Source organism: Orcinus orca, chromosome 2 (assembly GCF_937001465.1).
Source record: "Orcinus orca chromosome 2, mOrcOrc1.1, whole genome shotgun sequence".
NCBI lineage: Eukaryota > Metazoa > Chordata > Mammalia > Artiodactyla > Delphinidae > Orcinus > Orcinus orca.
The window spans coordinates 167617191-167634118 of record NC_064560.1 but is presented as its reverse complement, the minus strand read 5'-3'; the positions used below and the strand labels follow the sequence as shown (position 1 = coordinate 167634118).

The 16928-nt window shown below is 36.9% G+C and overlaps 1 protein-coding gene and 1 non-coding gene across 5 annotated transcripts in view; both read right to left on the bottom strand.

The window, feature by feature from the left end:
• The window catches only part of RAD51B (RAD51 paralog B), a 690361-nt gene that overhangs the window by 606824 nt on the left and 66609 nt on the right, over positions 1-16928 (bottom strand). The gene's annotated exons all lie outside the window — the stretch shown is intronic.
• On the bottom strand, positions 7316-7422 carry LOC117200187 (U6 spliceosomal RNA). Its single transcript, XR_004481665.1, has one exon. It is a non-coding gene; the product is annotated as a U6 spliceosomal RNA (small nuclear RNA).

Sequence of the window (16928 nt, the reverse complement as noted above, 5' to 3'; positions counted from 1 at the left end):
ACAACCAAATAAATATTAAAAAAAAAAAAAAAAGAACCCATAGCTTATCTATCTCCAAAATGTCAGCTTCATCTTAAGGTTGGCTCCACCTTCTTGGGTACTGTATGGATGATAACAGTAATCAGGGCTACATGTTTCCTTGGTCATGTTCCACAGAAGATACAGAGTGGCTTCCCATGGATCTCTCTTAAGAGCAAGGAAGAACAGCCCCAAAGCTTAAAAAAATTTCCTTGCATCCTATTTGCAAGGATTAGGTCATGTGCTCATCCCTGAACCACCAAGCGGCAAAGTAACCTTTGGACCAACCTGGCCCACCCCTGAACTGAGGTGAAATCAGCTTTCCTAATGCTTATTGGTTACATGGAAGTAGAGGAATCCTGAAAAAATCATGGGTCCGTTAGGAAGGAAGAAAGAGGAACAGATGCATAGTAGGCTATAAACAACATCCAATATAAATAAGTATTTTCCTCCCTCATCCCATCAATGTTATCATTTGGTTCTGAATCCAGTGCATCAACTTTTCCAGCTGTTAGAAATCTCATTAGACTGGGACACCGTCAAAATCTTTACTATCTTTTGCAGGATGGCTTTCAACGCTCTTTCATCTATTAGAATTCATATTACAGTATAACTATAAAAATAATTTCAAAATACTTATCAATCTAAAATGACAAAGAAGTTTATTACTACAGAATGCATAAGATTATAGCATAATAAGAATAATAATGGCAATAGGATATATAGTAGCCTAGCAGTAACGTAGAAAATAAATTCATAATGTGGGATATATAAATAAATAAATGAATGGATAGATAAATATGAGCTTTGGTCTCAAATCTATCAATCTTTCCATGGAAGCAAGGCTTCCTCCTAGGGTGAATTATATGGTATGTAAATTATAACTCAATAAAACTGTTAAAAAAAAATACTTCCCTTTAATAACACAGACCAACAATTTGTGGAGAAAACTGTCTAAAAAAGACTTAGCCACAAGATTTGTCACAAATGCCAAACAACTACTATTTAGTTTAAACAAAAATCAGGGTCACAAAAACTGCGTCAGAGGTCTCTGAAAGCAATACCAAAAATGTGGGCTGTGTGATCTGACCCTCAATGTTGCTCTACCTCGCAGAACTTCTAGACTCAGGAAATTTAATATTCTCTAGAAAAAACACTCTCTGCTAGTAAACAGAAAGCAAAGGCTAGAGTCAACTATATGGGCTCAAAGCTTGCACAACAGTTGCTCCTAAGAAAAACTTGGCAAACATCTCAGTCATAATATACTAACAGATGAGACTTCTTTTTAAAACTACTAATACTAAAGGAATGTGATCATTTTACAGGTTGGGCTCACTATTTTATAAAGGATTCTATCTTGTATTCGGCACTAACGTTATAAACGGAGAACTATTAATTCAAAATCAGACCTATGATGTACAATATAAATTATTATACAAAGCTATCTCCAGATGTGGGTCAATGCTATTCAACTTGAATTCTAATTGGTACCTAATTCAAGTCACTACATAATTCTGGCACTACACAAATCTAGTGAAAGATAAAAATTTTAAGGGTATTATTTTTCACAATAGCCAAGGTACAGAAACAACCTAAGTGTCAACCAATGAATGAATATTATTCAGTCATAAGAAAGAGGGAAATTCTGTCATATGCAATAACATGGATTAACCTGGAGGACCTTATGCTAAGTGAAAAAGGCAGATACAAAAAGATAAATACTGTAAGACCTCACTTATATGTAGAATCTTTAAAAAAAGAAGTCAAACTCAGAGAAACAGAGAGTAGAATGGTGATTAACAGGGGCTGGGGTGGGGGAAATGAGCAAATGTTGGTCAAAGAGTACAAGCCTTTGATGAATAAGTTCTGGGCATCTAACTACCTACAAAATGAAAAAGAAATGTCTCTCTGGCCTCCAAGGGCCTCCTTAATCTAGTTATTATTTCCCATTTAACCTAATTTCCTACCCTCAGTAAAAACTGCTGCTCTGAGTAAGCTGATTAACTTAACGGAAGTTTAAAAGAAAATTTACACTTTTTTTGCTTTTATGTATTTGCTCATTCCATTTGTAATACTTGAATTGGTTCCCTAATCCTAACTGTCCAAATTTTACCTGTCTAGCCCAAGTTCCATCTCTCCCTTTAAGTCAGCCCTAACAAGCCCTCCAGGTGATTTCTATGCACACTCAATATTGACAACCATTAAGATCTCAGGATTATGACTGGCTATTAAAAAACTGAAAACCTCTCTACAGCACTTTAAGTGAATAGGTATTTATTTGTCTCATATAAGAAAACGTCTGAAAGCAGACAGTCCAGGGCTGACATCCAATGACGTCAACATCCTTAGTGTATTGGTTTATCACATCATGAGCACAGATGATTGCTGCTCCTTCAAGACAGGAAGAAGGGACAAGCAACAAAGGACCATGCCAGAAATATCACTTCCCTTTTATCTGGAAAGTAAAAGCTTCCTTAGAAGCTTCCCATTCCCTACTAATAAGTCTTCACTTAAATGTGGTGGCAAACTGTATTTTCCAAAGGTGGCCACACCATCATATTTATCCCAGCCCACGTGTTCTTTTTACAATGTGATAGGTACTTCTCCAACTGAGAGGTCATATTCTCTCCCTTCGAATCTGACAGGGGAACTTGTGATAGTTTTGACCAACAGAGTACAGCAGAAGTGATAATATGTGACTTCTGAGGCACCATCATAAAAAGAATACAGCTTCCATCTGGGGGGCTCTCTCTCAGGAAACTCTTAGAACCCAGAAACCACGATGAGACCACGTGTGAATATTCCAGCTGGGCTTGCAGCAAACACAAGCATTAACTTCCAAACAACAGGAAGGAGTCTTTTCACATCAATACAATCCCAGTCCCCAGTCTTGAGTCTTCTAGCTGCAGCCTCAGAAATTGTGGAACAGAGACAAGTGGTCACCACTGGTTTTATATGAATTCTTGACCCACAGGAGAAATAATAAATGATATTTGTTGTTTTAAGTCACTACATTTTGGAATAATTTATTAAGCAGCAATAGAGAACTAAAACAGATACGATTGGCCAGAACTGGGTCACATGACCATCTTCAGCTGCAAAGAACCTGGGAAATCAGGGAACATGATTGCCATGAACTTAGCTAAGGTGGACACACTGCCACCAAAACATAATCAGGGTCCATTAACAATGGGAGGATGAAAGTGAGTACTGGGTAGGCAACTAACAGTACATGCCACAACCACTTGGTTAGTACTCATTATCTACTACCTCATACCAACACTGACATTTTCTTAAATATGTGTCTTACATCCACTTAGTAGAATATATAAGAGTCTTGAAGGCAAAGACTATTTCATTACAAAATGCCTTAATCGGTAGTTACCTTAAAACTATTAGCTATTTAACTTCTGAAGGGAAATATTTAGGTTATACTTTAGAAAGAACTTCTAGGTCCTAGAAACTGTGAGGTTCTGAAACAAACGCACAGAAAAGGTTTTATAATTTTTTTCTTCAGTTTTTTTTTTTCAGAATAATTTCTCTGGGAAAATGATGGTGTGACTGAACAATGGAATAAGCTTTGACAATGCCCTGCAATATACAGACAAATATCAACTGACCCCAGAGTTAGACTGAGTCATCACAATGGTGTTTGGAAATCCTGTACAAAGCTGACCAATACAGGCACTAGCTCAGACTTTTATAGAGATAAACACTGATGCAGGCTAATTAACAACTGCAGGGTACTTTGTGAACATAAAGTGCTAAATATTTATTTTTAAATAATCACACTGATTTAGCAATAAATGATGAACTTACTCTTAGTGGAACAGTAACACTACTGTAGTTCCTAGAAATGACACTAGCCCCCAAGTACTCCTGACCGCTCATGATTTTCAGCGAGTCTCTATTTATTTAAACAATGAGAAGAGTAATATAGAAATCAGATGTTATTGCAATTTAACTTAAAAATAAATCTTAACACTAGTCAGAAAACATTCCAAAACGTTTATTTTAGCTAAACAGAAATGTCACCTAAATTTAAACAACTCTGATTCATCATTCTAATAACTAAAGCTGAAAACAGCCACTTCAGTTGGTTATGAAAATATCAACTAATACTCACATAGTGCTTCAGAATTTACAAAGTCCTTTCATAGATAGATAGATCTTCCTATAAAATTATTACATATGAGTGCTTTGTTAACTGTAAAAATCTCTGTAAGTTAGTAATTGAGCAATATGTGTTTACTATTATTCATCTACTACAGTATTAGTAATAATATTACTATTATTAGTAATAATAAAATTAAAGCTTATGAGGCAAGAACTTTTATGCCCTTTCTACAGATAAGGATATTGAGGCTGAGGAAGGAGAATTGACTGGTCCATAATCACACAGTTGAAATACATTGGGTACTTAAACTCGTATCTTCTGACTTGAAATTCTGGGGTACTTTCTACTGCATCTTGCTATTTCTATAAAATGTTTACTTCTTCAAAGCATGATTCCCAAAGATGGGAAGAGAAAAGTGAAAGGAGAGGTCTATTGTTGAACAGAGAACTGTCATTTCTAAGGCTGTAGAGCAGGCCAGTCTCAAGTCATTGGACAACCCAGTAAACTAAGCTAAAGATCACAAAGAAAAACAAAAGAGAGATTCATTACAATATAGTCTAAGAAATGAAACCAACTGCAGTAACTTTAAACTAGGAGCATTAAAAAAAAAAACTTTTCACATTATAACATTTTCAGTATTGCTTTAAAATACTGCACTTTGGTTATCGTAACTATAAGCATCACTTTATTCCAGTTCAAGTCAAAACTGTCCCTCCCTCAAATATATACACTAAAGATCCTTTGAGTCATGATGCTTATAAAAACTACCTTAAGTTGTAAGTTCCTAGGAACTTTTAATTAAATTCATGAACACTCAATTTTACGGGACACATCTGGAAATGCCATGAAACTGAAATGTCTCCTGTCCGGTCACAGCACATATTAAGTCTTCATTAAACCTCAAAGCAAAATCTTAGGAGGCTGTCTGTACTTCAGATGTTCCCTAAGAGAGGTACAAAGTACAAGTGTTTAGGAATTATTTTCCTAAGAGAGCATACTTACCACAGGATTTAAGCTATGACTGGCCAATTCCAGCTGGAAAATATAGAAACCCAACAAGTCTTTAGCACATTCACTAGCAGATAAAAGGCATTAAATTATACTCAACATACATGTACAATTTATATGCAGTGGAAAAGCAATCAAAGCTGCAAGTATTCAAATATTTCTTTTACTTGAAATACCAATACGACTAACAGAGAAGCACTTCTACCATTACACTTCCAAACAACAGTCAAAGCATTAAGCAAAGTGTGAGACTTCCCATTGAAAAAGGCTTGGAAGAAAGAATTCTGAGTATTGAACAGCTTTTAGTATTACAATAAGAAGTAAGGGAGCAAAATAATTTTGACAACTGCATTAGGAAGCAAAGTTCCACTGGAAATAAAAACATGTGCATTGGAATCAGACATATCTGAGTCCTACCCTTTCCACTTACCTAGCCGTGTGGTTCTGGGAAAGTTATTTAACCCTTACAAACCTCAATTTCTTCAACTATAAAACAGGAATAATATAACCTACCTCATAAAGTTATTTAACATATTAAATGAAAAATGTTTGAAATGTACTCACTACAATACCTGGAACAAAGTAAGTACTCGATAAGGTACAGCTGTTTATAATTTACAGTCTTTCAAGTATTTCAAGATGATTTAAATAAACTAGACCAATTTCAACAACTACATACTTTTGCCAGTAAAACAATACAAACTCTGAGATACTAAATAAGGTCCTTGATCTTAAAAGGGACTTCAAAACCCAAACATTTATGATCAACTTTTAAAAGAAGTTTAGGTTTTCAAACCGTTAATGGTAAGAACGAGAACAGTTGTTCTCCTTCTACCCACATATATTTATTTTTCTCTCCTATAACAATCAAAATAGTATTAGGGATTAAAAAGCTATCATTTGATTTAATGTTTTATTTTTAATAAGACACTTACCAGCAGAGACTCAATCAACATCAAGAGAATCAAAACAAGTAAGAGGGCTTTCCTGGTGGTGCAGTGATTAAGAATCTGCCTGCCAATGCAGGGGACACAGGTTCAAGCCCTGGGCCAGGAAGCTCCCACATACCGCGGAGCAACTAAGCCCGTGCACCACAACTACTGAGCCTGCACTCTGGAGGCCACGAGCCACAACTACTGAGCCCACATGCCACAGCTACTGAAACCCGCAGTACTGAGCCTGTGCTCCGCAACGAGATAAGCCACCACAATGAGAAGCCCACGCACCACAACGAAGAGTAGCCCCTGCTTGTGGCAACTAGAGAAAGCCCATGCAGAGCAATGAAGACCCAACGTAGCCAAATAAATAATCTTTTAAAAAAAATCAGTTATACTTAGAAAAACAAAAGAAATACCTAACTTTTAATATCCTCTATTTTAAATTATTTTAGTTGTATTGGAAGACAGTTAAAACCTTTAAACTACAGCTGTTATGTGTTTACATAGACTCAAATGTTTGGAAAATTTCCTTAAGTCTTATAAAGTCAATTAAATGCCTACTTTAATTCTTATACTCAATAAAGGAAAACATTCTAACTGCAGTAATTAAAGTTGTTTTCTTTTAAGACTAAAACTTTGCCTAGGACTTCTAGCTCTACTAAAATTATAAATTATCTGAGAAATAAAGTTACTGGCTAAACAAACTGATGAAAAACAGAAATGATAAAACTAGAAGCTTCCAAAAAGAAATCAAGATTTAGGATGTTAAAGAATTAAGCTCGTAATAAAAAATTTTTTTAATACAAAGTTGTTTTTTTTAACATCTTTATTGTAGTATAATTGCTTCACAATGTTGTGTTAGTTTCTCCTGTATAACAAAGTGAATCAGCTATATGTATACATATATCCTCATATCCCCTCCCTCTTATGTCTCCCTCCCACCCTCCATATCCCACCCCTCTAGGTGGTCACAAAGCACCAAGCTGATCTCCCTGTGCTATGCGGCTGCTTCCCACTAGCTATCTATTTTACATTTGGTAGTGTATATATGTCCATGCCACTCTCTCACTTCGCCCCCACTTACCCTTCCCCCTCCCTGTGTCTATGTCTGCGTCTTTATGCCTGTCCTGCCCCTAGGTTCTTCAGAACCATTTTTTTTTAGATTCCATAAATATGTGTTAGCATACGGTATTTGTTTTTCTGTTTCTGACTTACTTCACTCTGTATGACAGACAAAAATATGGAACATTTCACGAATTTGTGTGTCATCCTTGCGCAGGGGCCATGCTAATCTTCTCTGTATCGTTCCAATTTTAGTATATGTGCTGCCGAAGCGAGCACTAATACAAAGTTTTTAAAAGTGTAAAATTAAAACACTAACAACATATCAACATGTATGTACTTGGAAGTTAAGTGGAATTAACTCAATGAACACATTCAAGATAGACAAAGGACATACAATAATATGAACCAAAGAAATAATTTTTGTCTTTAAAAAACACAAGAGAGTATCCTTTGAGCAACCTCTCATATAGCCAAGATTGTATTTCAAATTGTTTATTTGAATTTAATCAAACAGTGAGCTGTTAGTACTCCATTAAACTCAAGATCCCATTTCTCTACAATGCTCTCCTTTGATAAGTTAAAAATCATAAAATAGAATATCATCCAATATTATTAAACTTCTAAATAAGGCATTACAGTAATAGTATATACAGAGCACTAATGTTAAATTCCCACCTTGATGATCACAGCTCTTTGTATAAAATCCTGATTGATGATGTCTCACAGAAGTTCATATATCATATTAAATTAAAGGTATGGAGTTTTCAAATTATGAACAAATCAATTTTAAAGGAGAAGGAAAGGGATGGGGGAGAGACCAAAGTTTAGTTTCCAAGTATCTTTTCACTTTTTATAAAGAATGTTAGAATGTTTTCCCTTTAGGTATTGTAAGAGCTCAGGTAGGCACTTAATTAAATATGCATTTCATAAATTGCATGACTAGAAAAAGTGATACAATCATTCTACAAATATATACTGGACACTTAATCTAAGACACTATTCAATATGGATACTATTCTACATAAGCAGCTCTAAAGGATACATAAAAATAGCTCTGTTTTCAGGGAGCTTCCTAATATAACTAAGGAGCTCAGACATGAACATACAAAAATTTAAGTAACACTGCAAAGCAATAAATGATTAAAGTTCCAATTAAGAAGTTAAGACCATATGTATTACAAAAGAAGATAGAATTGATTGAGGCTCAAACCTGTGTGTAGAATCAATTGGTATCTAAAAATCAAGTGACACAAAAATCTCAGAAAAGAGAGAAAACTTGAGAGCTCAGACATGAAAGAAGAGTAAAGTTTAGAAAGGAAGAGATGAAAGAGAAGGGCATCCACAGCTAGAATAAACAGAGGGTGACAGGGATAGACCAGCAGCCGGCACCAAAGAGACAGGTAGCAGGCGTAGGTTGGAAGCATATGAAAGCGAACTTTGAATATCCTATCAGGAACTTAGACTGAATCATTCAACAAATACTGATTGGTGTAACTATTCTGTGCCACGTACCATCCTAGATGCAAAGGATACAAGTGTGAACAGAACAGCTAAGTTCTCTGCCCTCATAGTGATGATACTCTAGTAGATTTATTCCATAAAAAAGATGGTGCCATGCAATGCTTCTAATCAGAGGATGAGATCAGAGATATACTTTAGGAAAATTATGTAGGTACCTAGACAGAAAAAGAGATAGGCAGACCAATTAACACACTGCAATAATAATCCAAGAGAGAAGTAGCAAGTGATAGTATTCAGTTATGCAAATACGTCTTGAGCAGTCTTGGATAAAACACCTCATTTCTCTGCATCTCTGTTCTGACTTGAGAATTGAAGTTTGCCACTCAACCACAACCTTAAGATTCTCAACTGGAAAATTCTACAAACACATCAAGGCACCATGTAATATGTGCAAAGGAACACTAAAATCTAAGAGCTGCAACTTGCTTTCATCTCTAACTTCTTCCTACCAACTCAACTTTCGAATTATGCTTATACTTTATCAGTTTAACGACTATCTGTCTCCAAAAGAACACTCTCTTTCTGAATGAGAATGGACAGTAAGGGTCAAGGTTAGATGTGATAGAATTTAGCTGGAGCCTATGAAGATCTATGTTACCTCCCTTTATTTCTCTCTGTGTAATCTGTAGTCCCAAGTAAAGGACAGAGAAGGGGGTACCAAGGTATTTACAAATCTGTTAGAAACAGAAAAACAACAGTAGACAAGGTACTTATTTCATTCTCCATTACACCACAGAAAGCTATCTGTCTCCTACAATTAACTTATTTATACATGCCTTAAGGGAAAAGATTATGTTTTATTCATCATTATGATCTCATAGTGCCTAGCACAGAGTTTTGTACACATTGTTGGGAGTGTGATTAAGAAGAGTGACTGACCACCCACTGGAGTAAAAGTTCTGAGCCCCACGTCAGGCTTCAGAACCTGTGGGAGGTTCTGGCAATGGGAGGAGAAATTCCTAGAGAATCAGACTTTGAAGGCTAGTGGGATTTGATTTCAGGACTTCGACAGGACTGGGGTAAACAGAGACTCCACTCCTGGAGGGCACACACAAAGTACTGTACGCATCAGGACTCAGGGAAAGGAGCAGTGACCCCATAGCGACTGAACCAGACCTAACTGCTAGTGTTGGGGGTTCTCCTGCAGAGACGGGGGGTGGCTGTGTCTCACTGTGACGACAAGGACACTGGCAGCACAAGTTCTGGGAAGTACTCCTTGGCGTGAGCCCTCCCAGAATCTGCCATTAGCCCCACAAAACAGCCCAGGGAAGGCTCCAGTGTTGGGTCACCTCAGACCAAACAACCAACAGGGAGGGGACTGAGCCCCACCCATCAGCAGGCAAGCAGAATAAAGTTTTACTGAACTCTTCCCACCAGAGCAACAGCCAACTCTACCCACCACCGGTCTCTCCCATCAGGAAACCTGCACAAGCCTCTTAGATAACCTCATCTACCAGAGGGCAGACAACAGAAGCAAGAAGAACTACAATCCTGCAGCCTGTCAAACAAAAACCACATTCATAGAAAGATACACAAAATGAAAAGGCAGAGGGCTATGTACCAGAAGAAGGAACAAGAAAAAAAAACCCAGAAAAACAACTAAATGAAGTGGAGATAGGCAACCTTCCAGAAAAAGAATTAAGAATAATGATAGTGAAGATGACCCAGGACCTCGGAAAAACAATGGAGGCAAAGATCGAGAAGATGAAAGAAATGTTTAACAAAGACCTAGAAGAATTAAAGAACAAACAAACAGAGATGAACAATACAATAATTGAAATGAAAACTACACTAGAAGGAATCAATAGCAGAATAACTGAGGCAGAAGAAGGGATAAGTGACCTGGAAGACAGAATGGTGGAATTCACTGCTGCAGAACAGAATAAAGAAAAAAGAATGAAAAGAAATGAAGACAGCCTAAGAGACCTCTGGGACAACATTAAACTCAACAACATTCTCATTATAGGGGTCGCAGAAGGAGAAGAGAGAGAGAGAGAGGACCCGAGAAAATCTTTGAAGAGATTATAGTCGAAAAGTTCCCAAACATGGGGAAGGAAATAGCCACCCAAGTCCAGGAAGTGCAACGAGTCCCATACAGAATAAACCAAGGAGAAACACGCCGAGACACATAGTAATCAAATTGGCAAAAACTAAAGACAAAGAAAAATTATTGAAAGCAGCAAGGGAAAAACGACAAATAACATGAAAGGAAACTCCCATAAGGTTAACAATTGATTTCTCAGCAGAAACTCTACAAGCTAGAAGGGAGTGGCATGATATACTTAAAGTGATGAAAGAGAAGAACATACAACCAAGATTACTCTACCTGGCAAGGATGTCATTCAGATTCGATGGAGAAATCAAAAGCTTTACAGACAAGCTAAAGCTAAGAGAATTCAGCAGCATGAAACCAGCTCTACAGCAAATGCTAAAGGACCTTCTCTAAGTGGGAAACACAAGAGAAGAAAAGGACCAACAAAAACAAACACAAACGATTAAGAAAATGGTAATAGGAACATACATATCGATAATTACCTTAAACGTGAATGGATTAAATGTTCCAACCAAAAGACACAGGCTCGCTGAATGGATACAAAAACAAGACCCATATATATGCTGTCTAGAAGAGACCCACTTCAGACCTAGCGACACACACAGACTGAAAGTGAGGGGATAGAAAGAGATATTCCATGCAAATGGAAATCAAAAGAAAGCTGGAGTAGCAATACTCATAACAGATAAAATAGAATTTAAAATAAAGAATGTTACAAGAGAAAAGGAAGGACACTACATAATGATCAACGGATCAATCAAAGAAAAAGATATAACAATTATAAATATATAGGCACCCAACATAGGAGCACCTCAATATATAAGGCAACTGCTAACAGCTATAAAAGAGGAAATCGACAGTGACACAATAATAGTGTGGGGGCTTCCCTGGTGGCACAGTGGTTGAGAGTCCGCCTGCCGATGCAGAGGACATGGGTTCGTGCCCCCGTCCGGGAAGATCCCACATGCCACGGAGCGGTTGGGCCTGTGAACCATGGCCGCTGAGCCTGCGCGTCCAGAGCCTGTGCTCCGCAACGGGAGAGGCCACAACAGTGAGAGGCCCGTGTTCGGCAAAAAAAAATAAAAATAAAAATATAATAATAGTGGGGGACTTTAACACCTCACTTACACAAATGGACAGATCATCCAAACAGAAAATTAATAAGGAAACACAAGCTTTAAATGACACAATAGACCAGATAGATTTAATTGATATTTATAGGACATTCCATCCAAAAACAGCAGATTACACTTTCTTCTCAAGTGTGCATGGAACATATTCCAGGACAGATCACATCGTGGGTCACAAATCAAGCCTCAGTAAATTTAAGAAAATTGAAATCATATCAAGCATCTTTTCTGACCACAACGCTATGAGATTAGAAATCAATTACAGGGAAAAAAACACAAACACATGGAGGCTAAACAATACGTTACTATATAACCAAGCAATCACTGAAGAAATCAAAGAGGAAATCAAAAAATACATAGAGAAAAATGACAATGAAAACACGATGATCCAAAACCTATGGGATGCAGCAAAAGCAGTTCTAAGAGGGAAGTTAATAGCTATACAAGCCTACTACAAGAAACAAGAAATATCTCAAATAAACAATCTAACGTTACACCTAAAGGAACTAGAGAAAGAAGAAAAAGCAAAACCCAAAGTTAGCAGAAGGAAAGAAATCATAACGATCAGAGCAGAAATACATGAAATAGAAACAAAGAAAACAATAGCAAAGATCAATAAAACTAAAAGCTGCTTCTTTGAGAAGATAAGCAAAATTGATAAACCATTAGCCAGACTCATCAAGAAAAAGAGGGAGAGGACTCAAATCAATAAAATTTAAAATTAGAAAGGAGAAGTTACAACAGACACCGCAGAAATACAAAGCATCCTAAGAGACTACTACAAGCAACTCTATGCCAATAAAATGGACAACCTGGAGAAATGGACAAATTCTTAGAAAGGTATAACCTCCCAACATTGAACAAGGAAGAAACAGAAAATATGAACAGACACATCAAAAGTAATGAAATTGAAACTGTGATTAAAAATCTTCCAATGAACAAAAGTCCAGACCAGATGGCTTCACAGGTGAATTCTATCAAACATTTACAGAAGACCTAACACTCATCCTTCTCAAACTCTTCCAAAATATTGCAGAGGAAGGAACACTCCCAAACTCACTCTAAGAGACCATGATCACCCTGATACCAAAACCAGAAAAAGATACTACAAAAAAAGAAAATAAGAGACCAATATCACTGATGAATATAGATGCTAAAATCCTCAACAAAATACTAGCAAACAGAATCCAACAACACATTAATAGGATCATACACCATAATCAAGTGAGATTTATCACAGGGATGCAAGGATTCTTCAATATACACAAATCAATCAACGTGATACACCACATTAACAAATTGAAGAATAAAAACCATATGATCATCTCAACAGATGCAGAAAAAGCTTTTGACAAAATTCAACACCCATTTATGATAAAAACTCTCCAGAAAGTGGGCATAGAGGGAACCTACCTCAACATAATAAAGGCCATATACGACAAACCCACAGCAAACATCATCCTCAATGGTGAAAAACTGAAAGCATTTCCTCTCAGATCAGGAACAAGACAAGGATGTCCACTTGCACCACTCTTATTTAACATATTTGGAAGTCCTAGCCACGGCAATCAGAGAAGAAACAGAAATAAAAGGAATACAAATTGGGAAAGAGGAAGTAAAACTGTCACTGTTTGCAGATGACATGATACTATACATAGAGAATCCTAAAGATGCCACCAGAAAACTACTAGAGCTAATGAATGAATTTGGTAAAGTTGCAGGATACAAAATTAATGCACAGAAATCTCTTGCATTCCTATACACTAATGATGAAAAATCTGAAAGAGAAATTAAGGAAACACTCCCATTTACCATTGCAACAAAAAGAATAAAATACCTAGGAATAAACCTACCTAGGGAGACAAAAGACCTGTATGCAGAAAACTATAAGACACTGATGAAAGAAATGAAAGATGATACCAACAGATGGAGAGAGATACCATGTTCTTGGATTGGAAAAAATAATATTGTGAAAATGACTAGACTACCCAAAGCAATCTACAGATTCAGTGCAATCCCTATCAAATTACCAATGGCATTTTTTACGGAACTAGAACAAAAAAATCTTAAAATTTGTATGGAGACACAAAAGACTCCGAATAGCCAAAGCAGTCTTGCGGGATAGAAACGGAGCTGGAGGAATCAGACTCCCTGATTTCAGACTGTACTACAAAGCTACAGTAATCAAGACAATATGGTACTGGCACAAAAACAGAAACATAGATCAATGGAACAAGATAGAAAGCCTGGAGGTAAACCCACACACCTATGGTCAACTTATCTATGACAACGGAGGCAAGGATATACAATGGAGCAAAGACCGTCTCTTCAATAAGTGTTGCTGGGAAAACTGGACAGCTACATATAAAAGAATGAAATTAGAACACCCCCTAACACCATACACAAAAATAAACTCAAAATGGATTAGAGACCTAAATGTAAGACTGGACAATATAAAACTCTTAGAGGAAAACATAGGAAGAACACTCTTTGACATAAATAACAGCAAGATCTTTTTTGATCCACCTCCTAGAGTAATGGAAATAAAATAAACAAATGGGGGCTTCCCTGGTGGCGCAGTGGTTCAGAGTCCGCCTGCCGATGCAGGGGACAAGGGTTTGTGCCCCGGTCCGGGAAGATCCCACATGCCGCGGAGCAGCTGGGCCTGTGAGCCATGGCCGCTGAGCCTGCACGTCTGGAACCTGTGCTCCACAACAGGAGAGGCCACAACAGTGAGAGGCCCACGTACCTCCCCCCCAAAATAAATAAATAATAAAAAATTAAAAAATGGGACCTAATGAAACTTCGAAGCTTTTGCACAGCAAAGGAAACCATAAACAAGATGAAAAGACAACCCTCAAAATGGGATAAAATATTTGCAAACGAATCAATGGACAAAGGATTAATCTCCAAAATATATAAACAGCTCATGCAGCTCAATATTAAAGAAACAAACAACCCAATCCAAAAATGGGCAGAAGACCTAAATAGACATTTCTCCAAAAAAGACATACAGATGGCCAAGAGACACATGAAAATCTGTTCAACATCACTAATTATTAGAGAAATGCCAATCAAAACTACAATGAGGTATCACCTCACACCAGTTAGAATGGGCATCATCGGAAAGTCTACAAGCAACAAATGCTGGAGAGGGTGTGGAGAAAAAGGAACCCTCCTGCACTGCTGATAGGAATGTAAATTGATACAGGCAGTATGGAGAACAGTATGGAGGTGCCTTAAAAAACTAAAAATAGAATTACCATATGACCCAGCAATCCCACTACCAGGCATATACCCAGAGAAAACCATAATTCAAAAGGACACATGCACCCCAATGTTCTTTGAAGCACTATTTACAATAGCCAGGTCATGGAAGCAACCTAAATGCCCATCGACAGACGAATGGATAAAGAAGATGTGGTACATATGTACAATGGAATATTACTCAGCCATAAAAAGGAACGAAACTGGGTCATTTGTAGAGACGTGGATGGATCTAGAGACTGTCATACAGAGTGAAGTAAGTCAGAAAGAGAAAAACAAATCTCGTATTTAATGCATATATGTGGAACCTGGAAGAATGGTACAGATGAACCAGTCTGCAGGACAGAAATTGAGACACAGATGTAGAGAACAAATGTATGGTCACCAAGGGGGGAAAGTGGAGGAGGGTGGGTTGGGTGGTGGGATGAATTGGGAGATTGGGATTGACATGTATACACTGATGTGTATAAAATTGATGACTAATAAGGACCTGCTGTATAAAAAAATAAATTAAATTAAAAAAAACAACCTTAAATTACATGCTTACACTGAATTCATCTCACAAATATAATGCTGAGCAATAGAAGCCAGACACACAAAAAGTATTTACTAAATGATTCCATTTATTAAATTTCAAAGATACATAGAACTCACCTCTGGTGTTGTAAGAAGTCAGGATATCGGTTACCCTTGATTAGAAGGGGGACATGAGGGCTTCTGGGGTAATGGTCTGTTTCTTGATCTAGTGCTGACTATACAAATGTGCTCACTTTGCGAACACTTATTGACTTATACATTTATAATTTGTGTACTTTTCTGTATTAGTATTATGTTTCAATAAAGTCTGTGTTAAAAAGATTAAAAAAAAAGAAGAGGGACTGAGATCCGAAGAATAAGTGAGTGAACCAGGTATAGGAGGGTTAGGCAGTAACAGCAACCATCAACAAAACAGCTAGAAGGGGATACAGCCCTAAGACATCATTTTTCCTTTTGAGGAGCTTGCAGCCTTCTGAGGAAAAAAAAAAAAAAAACAGGAGGAGAGAGATAAAATATACCAAGCACCTGGAATGAGGTAACTACTAAAGTTAATGATTAATGGTTACCTCTTACTGAATGTGTCAAACATTGTACAAAGAACATTACAGACATTGTCTCATTTAATCCTCACACCCCTATGAGTCAGATATTATTATCCCCATTTTTCAAATGGGAAACTAAGAGTTGGAACTAGGATAAATAACTTACTCAAGGTCACAAAACTAGCAAACAATGAAGCTATGATTCAAACCCACACCTAACTCCAAAGCCAGTATTCTTAAACAACCAGAACCAGGGTAGATAGCATTGAAGATGATGGGAATTAATCTTATGATGGTACTTAATATATATTGAAAATGGAGCCAGATAGATTTGCTGAAAGATGAAGAGCAGCATTTAAATTGAAGAGGTTTTAGGTAATATCTACAGGACCAGACAACTAAATAGAAGAGATCCAGTGCATCAAATAGAAGTCCTCTTCCAGCCCCTGTTTTCCTTCTCCAAATGCAACCAATGGAGTTTCTTAATGAGCTTCCAGAGCCAATTTATGAACATAAAAACACACTCTCTTTTTTTAACTTATTATTTTGAAATAATTTTAGATTCACCAAATAGTTGCCAAAAGACTACAGGGAGTTCCTATATGCTCTTCACCCAGCTTCTCCTAATGTTAACATCTTATATAATCATAGTACAATGATCAAAATCAATAAATGAAGGTTGATGCAATACTAATAACTAAATTTTGCCAGTTTTGAGCAATTAGGTTAAGC